We start from the raw sequence: 12,962 nt of genomic DNA on the forward strand, positions 1-12,962 counted from the left end.
CTGCTCCTCTGATGCTGCTTGGCCCGCTGTGTTCATCCAGCTCTACATCTTGTTATCTCAGATTCTCCAGCATCTGCAGTTCCTGCTATCTCTGAAACATTTCTATTTTTGTCTCTGATTTACAGCATTTGTAATTCTCAGTTTTGATTTTGTACCAGTCTCCTGCTAGCTTACCTTGAATGGAACTTAGAAACAGAAATTGCTGCAATGAACATAAACCAACAGTGAACCCATGCCTCGTGTATTTACTTAAAAAAGGAACATTCTGAGGCAACCATGGCTGAAAGGGAAGTCAGGGACAGCATAAAAGCAAAAGAAAAAGCATACACAATGTGTTGAAGATTAGTAGAAAGTTTTTAAAACGAGAAGATAACTAAAAATGTAATGGGGGGGGTGGATGAGAGTAAGCTAGTGAGGAGTATAAAAAAAAAAAGCATTTTTTAAGGTATCTAAAGAGAAGAGACAAGAGTGGACATTGGACCGCTGGAAAATGAGGCTGAAGTAGTAGCAATACGGAACAAGGAAATGGCAGAGGAACTGAATAGGTATTTTGCATCAGTTTTCACAGTGGAAGACACCAGCAACATACCAGAACTTCAACAGTCAGGAGCCAGAGGCCAGTGCAGATGCCATAACTAAGGAGAAGATACTGGGGAAGTTGAAAAGTTGGATTGCAGATAAATAACCAGACCGGATGAACTACACCCCAGAGTTCTGAAGGAGATAGCGGAGGAGATTGTAAAGATATTGGTAGTGATCTTTCAGAAATCACTGGAGTCAGGAAGGTTCCCACAAGACTGGAAAGTAGTTAATGTTCAGAAAGGAGGGAGGCAGAAAACAGGAAACCATAGGCCTGTTAGCTTGACCTCAGTTGTTGCTAAGATTTTAGTGTCTATTATTAAGGATGAGATTGTGGAGTACTCAGAAGTGCATGGTAAAATATGACAGAGTCAGCATGGCTTCGTCAAGGGGAGGTCATGCCTGACAAATCTGTTAGAATTCTTTGATGTGGTGACAAGCAAGTTAGACAAAGGAGAGCCAGTGGATGTGATTTACTTGGAATTCTAGAAGACCTTTGACAAGTTCCAGCGCAGAAGGGTGCTAAGTAAGATAAGAGCCCATGGAGGCAAGGTACTGACATGGATTGAGGATTGGCTGACTGGAGGAGAATAGCAATTAAGAGGTCTTTTCATGAGGACAGCTGGTGACTAGTGGAGTGCAAGGATCAGTGTTGGGACCACAACTACTCACGTTAGACATTAGTGATCTGGATGAAGCAAGTGCAGCCACTGTTATTAAATTTGCAGATGACACAAACACAGGTGGATTGACAGATAGTATCGAGGAAGTGGGAAGGCTGCAAAAGAACTTGCCCAGGCCAGGGGAGTGGGCAAAGAAGTGGCAGATGGAATACAATGTGGGAAAATGAGAGGTTATATATTCTGGTAAGAAGAATAGAGACATAGCCTTTCCCTGTTTAGAAAACAGAGTCTTCGGAAATCTGAAGTGCAAAAGGGACTTAGGAGTCCCAGTTCAGAAATCTCTTAAGGTTAACATGCAAGTTCAGTTGGCAGTAAGGAAGGCAAATGCAACGTTGACATTCATTTCAAGAGAGCTAGAATATAACAGCAAAGATCTACTGCTGACGTTTATAAGGCTCTGGTTAGACTGCATTTGGAATATTGTGAACAGGAAAGATGTGCTGTCATTGGAGGGGGTCCAGAGAGGGTTAACAAGATGATCCCAGGGATGAAGGACATGTCATCTGATGAATGGTTTGTACTTGGAGTTTAGAAGGATGCAGGGCTGATTTAATTGTAACTTATAGGATAGGAAGAGGCCTAGGTACAGTGGACATGGAGGAGAAGATATTTCCACTGGTAGGACAGACTAGGACCTAGGCACACAGCCGCAGAATGAAGGGATGACCCTTTAGAATTTAGATGAGGAGTCTTGGAGTCATAGGGCTGTACAGCATGGAAACAGACCCATCAGTCCAACTCCCATGCCAACCAGATATCCTAAATTATTCTAATCCCATTTGCCAGCACATGGCCCATATCCCTCTAAACACTTCCTATTCATATATCTATCCAGACACCTTTTAAATGTTGTAATTGTACCAGCCTACACCACTTCCTCTGGCAGTTCATTCCATACACCCACCACCCTGTGTGAAAACAGTTGTCCCATATGTCCCTTTTAAATCCTTTCCCTTTCATCCTAAACCTGTGCCCTCTAGTTTTGGACTTCATTACCCTGGGGAAAAGACCTTGGCTATTCACCCTATCCATGCCCCTCATGATTTTATAAACCTCCATAAGGTCACACCTCAGGCTCCAATGCTCCAGGGACAATAGCGCCAGCCTATTTAGCCTCTCCCTCTAGCTCAAACCCTCCAATCCTGGCAACATCCTTGTAAATCTTTTCTGAACCCTTTCAAGTTTCACAACATCCTTCCTATAGCAGGGAAACCAGAATGGAACACAGTTTTCCAAAAGTGGCTTAACAAACGTCCCGTACAGCCGCAACATGACCTCCTAATTTCTATACTCAATGCACTGATTTCTTCAGCAAGAGGTTGGTGAATCCGTGGAGCTCATTGCCACAGAAGTCGGTGTAGGCCAAGTCATTGAGCATATTTAAGACAAAGATAGATCAGTTCTCAATTAGTAAAGGCATCAAGAGTTACAGGGAAAAGATAGGAACAGGTTTGTCAAACATAGCTACCATGGAGTCCAAGTAAACTATGTCAAATGCATTGCCTCATCTATACAACCTGGTTATCTCAACTCAATCAAGTTGGTCAGACATGACCCCTCTGCCCAGCAACCCCGCCCCCCCCCCTCCCCCCAAAACAAAATAATGCTTACTGCTCTTCGAACTGCTTCCAATAGGTTCCCCACCACCAAGGTTAGACTGGCTGACCTGTAGCTTCGTGGTTTATCCCTTGCTCCCCTCTTGAATAATGGTTTCACATTGGCTAACATCCAATCCTTTAGCACTTGTCTTGTGGTCAGAGAGGAATTGAAAATTTTTGCAATTGCCCCTGCTATTTCCTTCTTTGCCTCACTCAACAACCTGGGATCATTCAGCCCTGGAAATTCTTTTATTTTTAAGCCTTCCAGGCCAATCAGTACCTGCTCTCTGTCTATGTTAATTTCTTTAATTTTATCACAGACTTGTTCTCTTGTTGCTCTCACTAGTGAACACATTTCTGGAGGAGGGTCTAGGCCTGAAACGTCAGCTTTCCTGCTCCTCTGATGCTGCTTGGCCTGCTGTGTTCATCCAGCTCTACACCTTGTTATCACAGACACAAAATATTTGTTTTAAAACATGTGTGCAGCCTCCAGGTCTGAATGGAGATGCTACTTCAGGAATAAATATTGCCCAGGTGACAAGGAAGAACCCTGCCCTCCTCTCTGAAATTGTGCCATTAATTTTTTTTTGTGCCCATCTGAGAGGGTAAACAGACCTCAGTTTAACTTTTCATTTCAAATGTATCACCTCTGATAGCATAGCACCTTAGGTGCTGCACTGGGTCATGAGTAAAGATTTTGTGCTCATATCTCTCAGATCTAAGTAAGCAAAGTATTCAACTGGGTGAAATGCCAGCAAGGATTTAAGTTCAACACTAGTTCATAAATTGTTTGTAAACTCAGAATTAATTGAATGCTTGCAATTTATGCAAGTGCATTTTTTCCAGAGATATTGTTGAGCTTTTCAAATGCAAAGTGCTTTCTTTAGGGACACGGAATTGTTTGAAGAAAAAGAAACCAGCTGAGAACATAATACATCGGCTGAAGCTGATACACAGAAATAGTCTTGTGCATATATGGTTCCAATACACAAAAACCTTGTTATCAAATGGCCAAAATGAAAATACTTATAAGCAGCAAGAATCAAGATTGGTTTAAGAATCAGTTCTTCTCCCCATGACAAATTGATTAGTCAAATAAAAGGTCTTTCAATAACCTACTAAAAATTAAATTAAAAGCGCGTGGGGGAAGATGAACATGGGGGAGGCCAGTCAGTCATTTGAGCCCATTCTGCTATTTAATACGATCAGGTGATAAAACACTTCAATGCCTTTTAACCAAACTATCCCTCAACCGTTTATGCCATTGATAATCAAAATTTATCAAGCACTGAGCTTCTACGGTCCTCTGGGCTGCATAATTCCAAAGATTCACAACCCTGAGTTAAAAGAAACTCTCATCAGTCCTAAATGGAATCCTCCTTATTTTTAAACTGTGCAATCCCAGGAACAAGTCTGGTGAATCTTTGTTGCACTATTTCCATGGCAATAATACTTTTCCCGACATAAGGAAACCAAAACTGCAGACAAGACTCCAGGGTGTGGTCTAAACAAACTCCTATACAATTGAAGCAAAACTTCACTAGTCCATACTAAAATTCTCTTGCAAAACGGCTAACATTCCAATAGCTTTCTAATAGCTTGCTGCATCTATATGTTCATTTTCAGTGACTTATTGACAAATTCACCTAAGTCCCTTTGCACATGTACACTGTTTAACTTGTCATAACACGGCAAATGTGAGACTGATGCATTTATTCCAACTGTGTTTTTTGCATGTTAGTCAATCATTAATCCATGTCAGCACATAACGTCCTGTGGGGACCTTATGAAAAGCCTTCTGAAAATACAACTATATCACATCTATCAACTTCCCTTTATCAATGGCATTAGTAACATCTTCGAAAAAAAATTCAACAAGTTTGTCAAACATGATTTTCCATTCACAAATCCATGCTATAATTTCATCCAAGTGTCCATCTATCACATTACTCCCTTGCTCCTTTCTCAAATAGTGGAGTGACACTTGCAATTCTTCAAGAGTCATAATCACAGTACAGAAAAGCCCCATCAAATCTGCACAAACAACAGAAAAAAAAACTATCCACACTAATCCCACCTCCCAACACTTGGCCCATAGCTTTGAATGCTTTGACATTTCAAGTGATCATTCAAGTACCATCTAAAGGTCGCAGTTTCCCACCTCAACTACCTTCCTAGGCAGTGTATTCCAGATTCCCACCTCTGGGTGAAAGAATTTTCCCTCTATACTTCATGCCCTTACAGATTAAAGTTATGCCCCTCTTTATTGACTCCTCAAGTAAAGGGAACAGCTGCTTCCTATTTACCCTATCCATGCCCCTCAAAATCTTTTGCGCCTCAATCAGGAAGCCCATTGGCCTCCTCTGCTCTAAAGGAAACAACCCAAGCCTTTCCAGCCTCTCTTCATAAATAAACTACTCAACCTGATGAATCTTTTCTGCACCCCCTTTAGTGCAATCACTTCCTTCCTATAGTGTGGCGACCAGAAATACAAAGTACTTCAGTTGATGCCTCACCAAAATTTCATACAGTTCCAACATAACCTCCCTACTCTTATAATCTATGTCATGACTGATAATGGCAAGTGTCCCGTATACCTTCTTAACCAACCCATTAATCTGTCCTGCCACCTTCAGGATCTGTAGACAAGCATCCCAAGATCACTCTGGTCCTGAGCTTCCTAATGTCCTTCCATTCATTATGTACTACCTTTTCTTATTAATTCTAAAGTGCATCACCTCTCAGTTTTCAAGGTTAAATTACACCTGCCATTGATCTGCCCATCTGACCAATCCTTCTTTATCTTCCTGTAACTCAAGACAGTCTTCCTCACTGTTGATCACTCAGCCAATCTTTATGTCATTCCAGAAAGGTATGACATTTTGGAAGACGAGGACCAATGTATTCACTCCTTCAACATTCTGGGATGTAGACCATCAGGACATTTTTATTAATAATACTTTCCTTCATTCTCCCTAGTCACTTCAGCCTCTAATTCTGAGAGATTTCCTGTACTGTCCTCAGTGTCAAAGTAGTCATTTAGTCTCTCTGCCATTTCTCAATTCTCCATAATTAATTCTCCTGACCCTTTTTGAAGGACCTACAACTGAAGCAGAATGCAGTCAAAGTAATATACATTAAGAAATGAAGAATTTCTTTTGCACTAGATTTAACACTTTTAAAAAAGCAACACAATGGTTTTTAACAGTTATAAACAGGCATTCTGACATCTAAATTTTGAGGCGACAGTGAAAAGCTTTTTAATGCCATGATATGAATACATTATGATTTCTTCCCTCAACCTAGGTTACACTCTCTAAAGGTCTCCTGTAACAGGCAACTGTAAGTAGCTACAATGGCTTCAAACATAGCCACAACTCCACCTCCAGACTCAAGTACCACCCAAATGTGCTGTTTCACATCCACTTTCGTCCCCATGTAAGCAAAGTAATGTTATCAAGCTTGGATACATCTCTTTTTCCTCATGTAATAGATTAAATTTATGTAGCTTTAAACATATTAAAATGCCCCAAGGTGCTTTACATGAATGCAATCAATAAAAAAAGTGACTAAACAAAAGTCTCTTTACCCCGAAAAAGGAGAATCTTAAACGAACACAGAACATAGAACATAGAACTGTACAGCACAGCACAGGAATGGGCCCTTCAGCCCACGATGTTGTGCCGAATATGACGCCAAATTAAACTAATCCCTTCAGCTTGCCCTTGGTACAAAGCCCTCCATTCCTTGCATATTCATGTACTTATCTAAAAGTCCCTTAAACGTCCCTATCGAATCTGCCCCCACCACCACCCCTGGCAGTGCATTCCACACTCCTACCACTGTGTAAAAAAAAAACTAGCCCCTCACATCTCCTTTAAACTTCCCCCTCTGTCCTTAAATATATGCCCCTGGTTTTAGACATTACAACTCTGGGAAAAAGATTCTGTCCATCAACCCTATCTATGCATTTCATAATTTTATAGACTTCTATCAAGTCTCCCCTCAGTCTCTGCCGCCGCAGAGAAAACAGCACGGTCTTTTTCTAGCCTCTCCTTATAACTCATTGCCTCTAATTCAGCATCCTGGTAAATCTCTTCTGCACCCTCTCCAAAGCCTCCACATCCTTCCTGAAATGCGGTGACCAGAACTGAACGCAGTACTCTAAGTGTAGCCTAACCAAAGTCTTATAAAGCTGCAACATGACATCCTGACTCTTGCACTCAATTCCCCCACCAATAAAGGCAAGCATACCATACGTGCTCTTTATCACCCTATCTACTTGCGTGGCCACTTACAGGGAGCAATGAACTTGAATCCCAAGATCCCTCTGTACATCAATGCTGTTCAGGGTCCTGCCATTTTCCTTCACATTTGATCTCCCAAAGTGCAGCACCTCGCACTTGCCTAGATTAAACTCCACCTTCCATGTCTCTACCATATGTGCAACTGATCTATATCTCACTGCATCCTTTGACATCCTTCTACACCATCCACAACTCCACTGATATTTGTCTACTCTGCAAAGTTACTAACTCACCCATCTACATTTTCATCCAAGTCATTTATATATAACCACAAACAGCAGAGGTCCCAGAATGGATCCTTGTGGAACACCACTAGTCATGGACCTCCAGCATGAAAAACAACCTTCCACCACTATCCTCTGCCTTCTGTGGGCAAGCCATTTCTGAATCCACACGGCCAAGTCACCGTGGACCCCATGCAACCTAATCTTCTGGATGAGCCTCCACGAAGGAGCTTGTTGAAAGCCTTACTAAAATCCATGTAGACAACATCTACTGCTCAACCCTTTGTCACCTCTCAAAAAATTCAATCAAGTTAGTAAGATATGACCAGCCCCACACAAAGCTATGCTGACTGTCCCTAATTAGGCCATGCTTTTCCAAATGCACATGAATCCCATTCCTAGGAATTCTCTCCAATAGTTTCCCCACCACCAATGTGAGACTCCGTGGTCTAGCGTGTCCTGGATTATCCCTATTTCCCTTCTTGAAGAGAGGAACAACAGTAGCTACTCACCCATCCTCCGGGACCTTTCCAGTGGCTAATGAGGATACAAAGATTTTGGTCAAGGCTCCAGCAATCTCCTCTCCTGTCTCTCTCAAAACCTGGGGTAGATACCATTCGGCCCCGTGGACTTATCCATCCTAATGCACTTCAAGAAACCCAACACCAATTCTTTCTTGATCTCAAAATGCCCTAGCTTATTAGCATCCTTCACATGTTCTCTTGGGTGAATACTGACACAAAGTACTCATTTAGGATCCCAACCACATCCTGTGCCTCCAAACACAAGTTCCCTCCTTTATCCTCGAGTGGTCCTACCTTTTCCATAGTTATCTTTTTGTTTTTAATCTATGTATAGAATGCCTTGGTATTCTTTTTAACCCAATTGTCAAGGTCATTTCATGGCCTTTTCTTGCTCTCCTTACTCCCATAGGGGTAGCGAGACAAAAAAAAATAAAAAACACAAAAAACTTAAGGAATTACAACTCAGGGCCTAGGCAGCGTAGATGTGTACACCAGTTTGGTGACATGATCAAAATCAGGGCTGCAGTAGAAGCTAAAAGTGGGAAACTTTGAGGAAGGGTGTAAACAATTCTAAAAAAATTTAACGGTACAGCATTTGGGAAACTGACAGAATTGGACAGAGACAACATGAATTTACAAAAGGGAAAGCACACTTAACAAATCTGTTGGCCTTTTTCCAGGATGTAACTAATAGAATTGATAAGGAGCTGATAGATGTGTTTGACACAGATTTTCAGAAGGCTTTCAATAAGGTCTCGCGTAAGTGATTAGCTTGCAAAATTAAAGCATATGGAGTTTGGGGGAAGTATACTGGCATGGATAGAGAACCGATTGGCAGACAGCAAATAGAATAGGAACAAATGGTAGCAAGTGACTAGAGGAGCACAGAGATCGGTGTTTGTATCCCCGATATTTACAACATTAGTCATTTAGGTGAAGGAACTAAATAATATTTCAAAGTTTGCACATGACACAAAGCTCAGTGGCCAGATGACGAGGGAGGAGAATACAGAAGCTTCAGTGTAATTTGGACAAGTTGAGTAAGTGGACAAATGCATACTGGATGAAAAATAAAGTGGATAAATGTGAGGTTATCCACTTTGGTCACAATAACAGAAAAGGCAGATCATCAGCATGACAATAGATTGGGAAAGGGGGTGGTGCAACAAGACATGGGTCCCCTTCTACATTATCTGCTGCAAGTAAGCCTACAGTTGCAACAGGCGGTGAAGGCAGCAATAGCAAAATAAGAGATAGTAAGAACTGCCGATGCTGGAGTCAGAGATAACAGTGTGGAGCTGGAGGAAGACAGTAGGCCAGGCCGCATCAGAAGAGTAGGAAAGTTGACGTTTTGGGTCGGGACCCTTCTTCAGAAATTTCTGAAGAAGGGTCCCGACCTGAAATGGCAAAATAATTTGTGTACAGGAGCAGGATGTCTTGCTGCAATTTTACTGGGCCTTGGTGAGTACTGTGTGCAGCTTTGGTCTCCTTATCTGAGGATGGATATTCTGGCTATAGAGGGGATGCAGCAAAGGTTTACCAGACTGATTCTTGGAATAGCAGGACTGACGTATAAAGAGAGATTAGATTAATGAGGACTAAAGATGGCAGGGGGGGACCTTGTAGAACTAATAAATTCCTAACAGGATTAGACAGGATAAATGCAAGAAGGATGTTAATCCAGAACCAGGGGTTACAGTTTAAGGATATGAGGTTGCTCATTTAAGAGATTTAGGATCAGGAGAAATTTCTTCACGCAAAGTGGTGAGCCTGCTGAATTTTCTACCATAGAAAACAGTTCAGGTGACAATATTCTGTTTCCAAAAGGTAGTTAGGCATCGTTCTTAGGGCTAAAGGATATGAAGAGAAAGCGAGAACAGGGTACTTAGTTAAATGATCAGCCATGATCATACTGAATAATGGAGCAAGCTCAGAGGGCTGAATGGCCTACTCCTGCTTCTATTTCCTGTATTTCTATGTTTTTATGCAAGTAGTTACAGGGATTTTGGGAAGGGGGAGGGGGGGAAGGGGTGTGATGTTGGTGAGCAAAGCTATTGAGAACTGTGGAAAAAAAAACAAGTACCTTTTAAACTAAATCAAGTTTACTTCAGACTGGTAACAAATGTAGGCCAGTGAGCACAAGCATCATGGGTGAACTCTGCATGAGTTCAGATGAGGGCCAAGCTTTGGATGATGTCAAGCTTCGAGGGCAGGAAGCCCATCAGGGAAGACTGGAAATGCCAACGCCAGAGACAACAAAGGCATGCAGTTAGAGTAATAGGAAGACTGCATAAAATCTTAAATAACTGAATAAACACACGACCTAGAACTAGGAACCATGGTTTAAAATAAAGGATCACCCATTTAAGGCAAGAAATAAGGAGGTGGGGGTTGGGGGGCTGTTATTATTGAAAATACACTGAACTGGATTAGCCATTTAAACACGGCAACTATGAAAGCAATTCACAGACTGGGAACTCTACGGTAAACAATTCAGCTGCTGACCACCACTAGTCTCAAGTCTTGTCCACCTAAGAGCACAAGTCAGAAGTCTGATAGAATACTCTCCATCCGACTGGATGAGGGGACTCCAACAACACAAAAGACTTGACACAGTTTCGGGCAAAGCAGTGTGCTGGACTGGCAATACACCTACCATTTTCAACATTCAACAGGGAAAACAAGAAAATGTTCTGTTTCAGTATGTGGATGTATCTACTAGAGAAGGTCAAAACGTGATCTACTCTTGGGAAATATGGCAGGGCAGGTGGCTGAGCACTTTGGGGCCAGTCACCATAATTCTATTAGTTATAAAATAGCGACAAAAAAGGATAGACGGGATCTAAAATTAAAGTTCTAAACTTGAGGAAGGCCAATTTTGATTGTATTAGGCAGTAACTTTGAAAAAATTGATGGCGGAGGAGGGGGAACGCAGATGTTCGCAGATAAAGGGAGGGCTAGAAAATGGAAAGCCTTCAAAAAATGAGATAACGAGTGTCCAGAAACAGTACATTCCTGTTAGGGTGAAGGGAATGCTGGATGACTAGAGAAATTGAGATTTTGGTCAAGAATAAGCAGGAAGCACATGATAGGTACAGACAGCAGGAATCAAGTGAATCCCTAGAAGAGTATAAAGTCAGTAGGAGTATACTTAAGCGGGAGGTCAGAAGGGCAAAAAGGGGGCACAAGATAGCTTTGGCAAATAGGGTTGAGGAGAATCCAAAAGGGATTCTACACGTACATTAGGGACAAAAATAGTAACTATGGAGAGAAAAGGATCCCTTAAAGATCAGCAAGGGGCCTTATGTGTGGAACTACACGAGATGGGGGAGATACTAAACGAGTACTTTGCATCAGGTGTTTACTGTAGAGAAGGATATGGAAGATAGAGAATGTGGGGAAATAAATAGCAACATCTTGAAAAACATTCATAGTAGAGATGGTGGTGCTGCTGGACATCTTAACACACTTAAAGGTGGATAAATCCCTGGGACATGACAGGTCTGCCTTAGAACTCTGTGGGGAAACTAGGGAAGTGATTGTTGGGCCCCTTGCTGACATAGCTGTATCATTGATAGCCATAGGTGATGTGCCAGAAGACTGGGCATGGACTAATGTGGTGCCACTATTTAAGAACAGTGGTAAGGAAAAGCCAGTGAACTTTAGACCAGTGAGCCTGATGTCAGTGGTGGCAAGTTGTTGGAGGGAATCCAGAAGGACAGGATTTACATGTATTTGGAAAGGCAAGGACTAATTAGGAATAGTTAACATGGCTTTATGCGTGGGAAATAATGACTCACTAATGAGTTTTTTGAAGTAGTAATGAAGAGGATTGATGAGTGCAGAGCAGTGGGCGTCATCTATACAGACTTCAGCAAGGCGTTCGACAAGGATCATCATGGTAGACTGGTTAGTAAGGTTAGATCACATGGAACAAAGCAAGAACGAGCCATTTGGATACAGAACTGGCTCAAAGATAGAAGACAAAGGGCGGAGTTGGAATGTTGCTTTTCAGACTGGAAGCCTGTGACCAGCAGTATGCCATAAGGATCAGTGCTGGGTCCACTGCTTTTTGTCACTTATATAAATGATTTGAATGTGAACATAGAAGGTATGGTTACTAAATTTCCAGATGACACCAAAATTGGAGTAGTAGACAGTGAAGGTTACCTCAGAGTACAACAGGACCTTGATCAGGTAGACCAATGGGCCAACGATGGCAGATTGAGTTTAATTTTGATAAATGTGAGGTGCTGCATTTTGGAAGGCAAAATCAGGGCAGGACTTATACACTTAATAGTAAGGACCTGGGGAGTGTTGCTGAACAAAGAGACCTTGGAGTGCAGGTTCATAGTTCCTTGAAAATGGAGTCACAGGTAGACAGGGTAGTGAGGAAGGCGTTTTGTATGCTTGCCTTTATTGGTCAGTGCATTGAGTATAGAAGTTGGGAGATCATGTTGCAGTTATATAGGACACTGGTTAGGCCACTGTTGAAATTCTACGTGCGATTCTGGTCTCACCCCTGACTATAGGATGGATGTTATGAAACTTGAAAGGAGTTCGGAAAAGATTGACAAGGATGCTGCCAGGGTCAGAGGGTTTGAGCTATAGGGAGAGGCTGAATAGGCTGGGGCTATTTTCCCTGGAGTGTCGGAGGCTGAGGGGTGACCTTATAGACGTTTATAAAATCATGAGGGGCATGAATAGACAAGGCCTTTTCCATGGGGTGGGGGAGTACAAACGTAGAGGGCATAGGTTTAATGCGAGGGGGGGAAGGTTTAATGGGAGGGCAGGAAAGATTTAGAAGAGACCTAAGGGGCAACTTTTTCAGGCAAAGGTTGGTGCGTGTATAGAAGGAGCTGCCCGAGGAAGTGGTGGAGGCTGTACAATTACAACATTTAAAAGACATTTAGATGGGTTATAAAGAAAAGCAAGGGTTTAGGAGGGATACAAGTCAAATGCTGGCAAGTAAAACTAGATTAATTTAGGATGTCTGGTTGGCATGGACGAGTTGGACTGAAGGGTCTGTTTTCATGCTGTGTAGCTC

General features: G+C 42.1%; 1 protein-coding gene across 4 annotated transcripts in view; it reads right to left on the reverse strand.

The window, feature by feature from the left end:
- Nucleotides 1–12,962, reverse strand: part of snx14 (sorting nexin 14) — a 163,175-nt gene that overhangs the window by 1,378 nt on the left and 148,835 nt on the right. The gene's annotated exons all lie outside the window — the stretch shown is intronic.

Source organism: Rhincodon typus, chromosome 9 (genome assembly GCF_021869965.1).
Source record: "Rhincodon typus isolate 14 chromosome 9, sRhiTyp1.1, whole genome shotgun sequence".
Classification (NCBI taxonomy): Eukaryota; Metazoa; Chordata; class Chondrichthyes; order Orectolobiformes; family Rhincodontidae; genus Rhincodon; species Rhincodon typus.